The sequence below is a fragment of the Heliangelus exortis genome, chromosome 8 (genome assembly GCF_036169615.1).
Source record: "Heliangelus exortis chromosome 8, bHelExo1.hap1, whole genome shotgun sequence".
NCBI lineage: Eukaryota > Metazoa > Chordata > Aves > Apodiformes > Trochilidae > Heliangelus > Heliangelus exortis.
In genome coordinates, this window is record NC_092429.1 from 28536405 (window position 1) to 28543842 (window position 7438).

At 37.8% G+C, this 7438-nt stretch overlaps 1 protein-coding gene across 1 annotated transcript in view; it reads right to left on the minus strand.

Moving 5' to 3' along the window:
- HMCN1 (hemicentin 1) overlaps positions 1-7027 on the minus strand; it is a 198571-nt gene extending 191544 nt beyond the window's left edge. The window contains exon 1 of the mRNA XM_071751315.1: positions 6894-7027. The gene's annotated coding sequence lies outside the window, so the exon portion shown is untranslated. The remainder of the gene's footprint in view (positions 1-6893) is intronic.
- Between the last annotated feature and the right edge of the window lie 411 nt (positions 7028-7438).

Below are 7438 nucleotides of genomic sequence, written 5' to 3' on the forward strand. Positions count from 1 at the left end.
AAGATCTGTCTCACTACCACCTCCTTTCAGGTTGTAGAGAGCAATGGCCTCACTATGGCCATGAACAGGGGCAGGGTCACCTCCCTGGTGCTGGTGGTCACACTGGGGAACTGCAAATGAGTAGCACAAAACACAAGATGTGAAGCAGGAGTTTAAGCCAATGTCATGACCAACTATCAGAATATGACTTCTATATAGCAGGCAATGTTTTGGCTCTTCAAAGTGATTTCCTTTGTAATGCTACATATTCTATAAGACACAATAATCTCTAAGGCACACAGAGGATTACCCATGAGGTATTACAAAGGTGAAAAACAAATGCAGCAGTGAGAAAGTTTACCTACACTGAAGTACCCCTGAAGCCATGGTTCAGTCCTGTCCTCTGCAAAGCATTTTAACTGTGCCCTAAAGCTGACTATTTCATACATGTTTAGCCCAGCAGGAGGATGAAAACTTACTGAGTTTCCATTTTTTGATCCTATTCTCAGGACACAAACCCATGTAATTATTGCTATGGAATTTCTAATGCTGATTCTTGTACAAAATGAAAAGTAAGATTTCAAAAAGCAAAAATGGGAAGGGAGAAGGGAATTCAGTATTTGATATTTGTGACTATTTAATATTGGAAAACAGCTCCTCCAAATAAGAGTAATTAAGATCCAGAAAAAGAATGGTGAAATCAGGAAGCATTCCTGTCAGCAGTGCTAATGAGCTTGTCAAACAACTTTTAAGCAGTCCAAAATCAGCTTTTTTTCATCCATCCTGACATGAACAATCTCTTTGCATGCAAGTTCAAGCAGCCAACACAAGGAGAAGCATGAGATTCCTTCTTTGCTATATTCCTTTTTCACATTTCAGCAAGCAGCTGTAGTGTAAAAAGACCACCAGCATACCCAAGGATCAGGTCTGGCTTTTACTGGGTTGCTGCACTGTTCAGGACTTGAGATTAAACCTCCCCAACTTCTGCCCTTGCTGAACTCCCCAGGGGAAGGAATATTCCTGCACCAGCAGCCACCACTGCTCAGACTGCCCTTCAGATCCCATTTATCTTATGGCACCATCTCACTGGTCCAGTATGCCCCTACAGTCACATCTCCTCCATATGCTTCAAATAATTATGCACTGACCCTTTCTTAGGGAATTTCTCTGAATTCCTTTAAGGTTTCCCAATCTGTAGCAAACATCAGGATCTGCCACTACTTTGATGTCTTACAAAGGGCCCAACAGTCCTTGCATTTGCTCTGAGTCATGAGACCATCCTGATAAGCTTCCATCAAGCTGTGACATTCTCTGCTTGTAATAATTCATTCTCCCATTTCCTCAGCTGCATCAAAATTCTTGCCTCAGTCTTTTGAGTTTTTGTATTTTCTTTAATTCTGTTTCTGGAATGGAAAAAAGGGTATTGAAGGACCTTAAATCTTCTCCTCTGTGGCAATCCTGTGTCAGTATTCAACATACAACCCAGGCAGGTATTCTGGCCAACAGACAACATCCAAGCAGAAGCTGTTATGTGTTTTTACTTCAATTTTCTTCTACTCTGAAGTCCACAAGAAAATTATGGGGTGCCCATGGCTAAAAATGCTGGAAGTCATTGGAATTCTACAACTCCAAAAAGTTGTTACTTCTCTGGTCTTGAACAAAGTTGTAAAAATGAACATGCTAAAAAAAAAAATCAAAACAACATGGTGCTAAAAATAGCTACCCAAAAATCAGGTTCCTCACAAGTACTGTTGGGGGTAATTAGGCAATAGGTTGTCATTGTGCATTCACTTGCACTTTGGCAAAAGTCTGCCTGGCTTCACCAGGCAATGTAAGAGCCAGATCATGAAAGGACTTTGTGGAACTTAAATAGATTCTTATTGTATTTTCCTGGTTTTATAACCTGTCTCACAGAAGGCTGTCTGCAGATTTACATGTAATTTTTTACATTGACTGCAGCATGACATTAAATAAATATGTGCATAAGCCTTTGCATTACTATAGCCTAACACAGTGAGACTACTCTCATACATTTTCTGATGTAACTTCTATAAAATGAGTTCATTAAAAGCACATCACTTTCCTTTAAATGCTTTTACTGCTTTGATTATCACAGAAGTCACAATTGTTTCATCCTGATTAATTTCTTGAGAACTTGTTTGTGAGAGTATTTTAACAGAAGCTGACAAACTGGGAAGATTTCCAAGATATTATATGCATTAGACTATTTATATTCTTAAGAACACTGTGCTCCAGACAGTGAAATGAATTTCAGCTGCCTTGCCCAAGATCTTTTTTTCACCTTCCCAAGAGACTTTACTCCTGGATTTAACAATACCAAGCTGGTGCAGAACAAAGTACCACAAAAATTTGTAGAATAATCCTTAAATCACATTAAAAATAAAAGTTTGGGGAATTTGATCCATTTGAAATAAAAGAATTATAATACAAAGATACAATAAAAAAAAAATGGCCAAAAACAGTGATGTTCTTATCAGACAGTAAGTCCAGACATGCAATTGGGTTTTATCTCTTTAAGATGCCTTTCTAAACTATTATTTGACTACTTTTGCCAGATACAGGTAAGGCTGGGAAGAATCTAAACCAGTACATACTTATATTCAAAACTGGATCAGCTTCACCTGGCATACAAGAAGTCTGCAGAGGGATGCCATAATATCAAGTAAATTTAAAATTGTCTCTTGAAAACTTATGTTCTTCTTTGGTCTCCTTTTCCTTAAGCATGTTCAGGGTGTGTCATACACCTTATTCTCCATATCCCTGATAACCCTCAGCACTTGTCTCTGGACTGTTTGCAGTGGTCTGCCTCATGCCTCAGAACACAGCCTGAGAACTGAACATCTCTTTTGACTTAAAGCTTTGTCAAAGGCAAAAGCTTCTTCCCTAAAACCACTCAGCAAGTTTTTGCTATGAAAAAAAGAGACCCAGATCCTGGGAGTTAGACTGAAGGAAAAGTTACGATCAATCCTGTAGTGACAGAAGGACAAAAAAATAAAACTATTCCTGCTTTTCTATTTCATATTTCTATGATTAAGCATAAGCACATGAATGTATTTTCAATTACTTGATGGTATCTGATTAATTTTCCATGACAAAGCATGTGTAATTGCAGATGGCATAGCTCTGTTTCACATATTCTGCATTACACAGCTGTGATTATGGTGACCTCAAACTAGCACAATAGGATTTTTAACACTCCTTTAAGGCCAAATGTGAAAAAGATCCCTTAAGATGCAGATTGGTATCACTCAAACTATGAAAGCTAATTAAGTTAATCATGCATATACAAGAATGATCTTGCAAAAATACCTGTAACGAAAATTACTATTCCTTAGTTTTGGAATTATTAAACCAACATTATGAACAGCTACAGGAAAAATGGGTACAGCAAGAACTAGATGAAGACTTCCATAAAATCACCAAATTGTGCTTGGCAGCTGTCAAAAAGGATAGCCAAGTCTCACAAGTTATTGTGAAAGTAATAGAGCATGAAAGAGAAATTAGCATTGTGCCACTATATACATCCATGGCTCTTTCACACCCAGTACTCTGTGAAGGTTTGGACAACCATAAAACATTAAAGCATTAACATAAAATATAAAAAATAGAGATGGTTCATGAGAGAGTAATGAAGATTATCAAATATATGAAGCAACTCCCATATTGAATGGGAACACTACAGCACAGAAAGGACTTGACCTAAAGGGAATATTGTAGATGTTGCTGTCCTCTTGAATAGGCTGGAGGGGGTGAATAAGATCCAACTATTTAACTCATGCACTGGAAGAGGAAGCAAAGCTTGCAAAAGTCAGGTTCAGAACAAACCATGATTGTTAGTTCTTTCCAAAGCACTTGTTCAAACAAATGTCTGAATTTCAAACTCCTGTAATTTTTCTGCACCTACAGCATCCTTCTGGCCAGTACAGGAGTCAAAGTAGCAGACTGCACGAACCCGTGGTCCTAACCAGAATGTCTGTTCTTATGATGGCTAAAAATCAGATTAAAATTAAAAACAAATAATAATTAATAATGTACTTGTACCCCCCAAAATTTATATCATGGATTTTTCTGTCTTGAGTGGATATGATTGGAGTCATAGCAATTAGTTAATAATTCCTAATTGGCAAACAATTACTGATAGGCTTGGGAATCTTGCTGTACAGTTTGAGTTCTCAAGGTGTTTTATGAAGATGCATTCTTATGATTCAGTTTTCCAGAATCATTCTTACCTCCAGGACTCCTAAAAACTTGCTGTGATGTCTCTTATTTATTTATCATGCTATGGGCACAGCTGTTTCGTGAGGAAAAAATGACCAGACTGATGGATTATCTTAAGATCAAACCCAAAGGGGCTGGATAGCTTTAACCTTTCACTCAATTTGAATGTTACTGCACAAACTGCCCACAAGCAGATCTAAAAGACAGAAACCAAGTCACTCCAGATTTTGGGGTATGTCTAATATGCTGACAAACAGACCTTGTTTAAGAGACATCTTATTCCCTATCTTTGATAAGACAAAGGCCAGGAATGTGTGGGTTTGTGCTGTAACAAAAGATAAGCACACACAGATGCTTCCTGCTTGATATTGCAAAGACTGAAAGAGCCCTCAGTATCAGCAGTAAAACCTGACATCAACAAACATTCTTTTATATTTGCTGATATTTTGATTCCTTTGATCCTCTTATTTCAAATCTGGATCCAAAACTTCCCAATTTACCTTTATTCTAGGCTCCACTGAGACAAAAAAATACTTGAAAGTCTCTGAGCAGTGATGAAAAAGTGTATTCTAAAAACTTTTTTTCTAACCCACCAGCAACCAGAGGGAAAGGCTGGCCTCAAAAACAGCATTTGGGAGAATTTGGTTCCCTGTTATAGCAATAAAGGCTCAGAGTATGTTGACTTTATTGCCCCTAGTCCTGCACAGAACAGATTCATTTCAAGTACCAAGCTTATAGGTCTTAGGACTATTCAGATTTACTCTGACTTTTTCACACCAAGAATTCACACATTCAAAAGAGGAGTGTGCAGCAATGCTTTGGTTCCTTCCTATCAGGAAATCAAACACTTTTGCTCAGTTCTTATATTTGGAAAGCCATTTGCTGCATTAGCTCCCATGCCAGTCTGCTGCATTTCTAAATTCCTTCACATGGCAATATTTAAGGAGCAGCAGGATGAAAGCTTTCCATAGACAAACAAGCTCTCTCTAATCAGGAAGTCAGTAAAACCTTCCCAGGGAACAGCAACATTACCTGCATGAGCTTTTACATATCAGGACTGATAAACAAGCAACAAAACGTCAAGGTTTAAAAAGGAAACAAGTAACAGATCAAAATGAATGAAAATGTATTTACTTCATGGGCTTTGGAAACTTCCATGCAGTCACTACTAATCATTCACAGTGAATTAATGGACATTCTTGACAATGGCAGCAGCAAGAACCTCAAAGAGAGGCTGTACACTGAATTCTTACAAGGTTTTATCAGATTTTTTTATATAGAAGTCTAGAACCAGCAAGACCTTATTTCTAGTATAAGCAATCAGCAGAGTGACCTCACAGAAGAGAGACTTCCCAGAAATTTAATATCATTGTCTGATCTTCTCCAGTGACAAATACTCTTAATTCCTAGAGAGGTAACCTCAAAGCAGTTTATGAGGCTGATCACCTTGTCTTTGTAGGTCAGCCCATCTTTACCAGCCCCAAGAACTGTGACACTAACCTTATTTGTAAATTTGGGTCACTCATCTTTTCCCTTTGTGATTAAACACCCTTCATTTATTTCACTTCACAGAAAAGTAATGTGTGCACAGAGACCAACAGCACCTCTCTCAAAGGAAGGAAGTAGGAAAGGGCTGCTGATTACAGGTAAATCTGTTCCTCCCTGCTGTTAAGAGAATTCAGTAATTAAGGAATAGAATAATGTATGCAACAGAACAGCAGGAAAACAGATTGTACAGTTTAACATTTTTTCATAGAATGTATGTTTTTTTGCATACTCTGTTAATGCATTGTTATAGCAAAGTTAAAAACTTGTAATTTTTTTTTTTTTTAGCACAAATAAAGTATTTGCCACACTGTTTATTTAAATAACTGTAATCAAAACTGTCTCTTGCTGTGGTCAGACACCTGGGAAACACAGATATTCCCAAAATTGTGTGGAAAATTTATGTTTCTTTTGACTACTCAGACAGTATTTCCTTTTAGCCTTGTCATAGTGCTCTTTCCACCAGATGGTTTGCTGGTTCCTATTCTAGCTAAGAAGGATTTAAGCAGCTTGAATTAATCCTTAGAGTTGTCATCAACTAAGTGTTAATGCTCTGACACAGATCTAATCCTTTGGGCTGTCTTTCCTCTCTGCCCCCACCATGCATTTTGGAAAGGGAGGGAGGAGAACACTTGGGGCTGACACAACAACACAACAACACAACACTGGGCTCCACTTCAGCAACAGGTCCAGGGGCACCCCCCAGGTATGGTGGTAATCTCACTGGATAATCAAACTAGGTACAAGGGACTGGGAGAGAATTTATCATAGAAAATGATAATTTAAGGTTAAAGGAGAAAGCAATATACCTGTAAAATCTTCCTCATTTGGTTTGTCACTTTTTATTTATTTGCAATTTATTTATTTACTATTTATTGTCTTTCCTAATATTTTTATTTTCCTATCATATTCCTTTTCAACTTTCAAAACTAGAAGCTCTCTTAAAATAGCTCTAGCTCTGTTTTCTTTCCTTCTAGAGTCTGTAATTCCTATTGTGCTGATGAGATTACAAATCCAACACACCTGCATGCCCTTCGTGTGCTTTAAGAACAACTCTTGGAATTTGGGTCATTACCACACCAGTAATGTCCAGAAACTAATTATAAACCACGTGTCTAGTTTACACTGACCTTTTCACCATGTGATCTGAAATCCAACTCAACAACTGACAGGCTTGCTCTTCACTTTCCCAGTGTCCCTTGAAGAAGGCAGAATTAGAGGGTGCTCCCAGTAATTATAGGCATCATCTGCCAGGCATTTAACATTCTGTAGAAGATGATAACACTTGTCACTTCTTTGTCACTTAGAGAAGCTAATATTCAGGAAAAAAATAAAAAAAAAATAAAGATCAGAAGTAGTCTCTTGGCTACTCTGCAGTGAACCTTGCCTCCTGAAAACATTTTAGCTTCTTCTGCAGAGTCCAGAATTTCTTCAACAAATAGCAAAAAAGCATCTATATATAAGCAGGATGATTATTCAGGGGTAGTGTTCCTGCTGTCCTTGCAGGAGAGCTATGCACAACAGAGAAATAATTGGACTGTGTTTCTACTGGGAACTGTTTAGTGGAGGAGTGATTTCAAATAATTCAGCAGCAAGTCTGGTTAATTGTAACAAAATCTTTCAGAAAAAAATGGGCAGTTTACCACCCCTAGATGTGAAAGCAGTGGGATTTGAA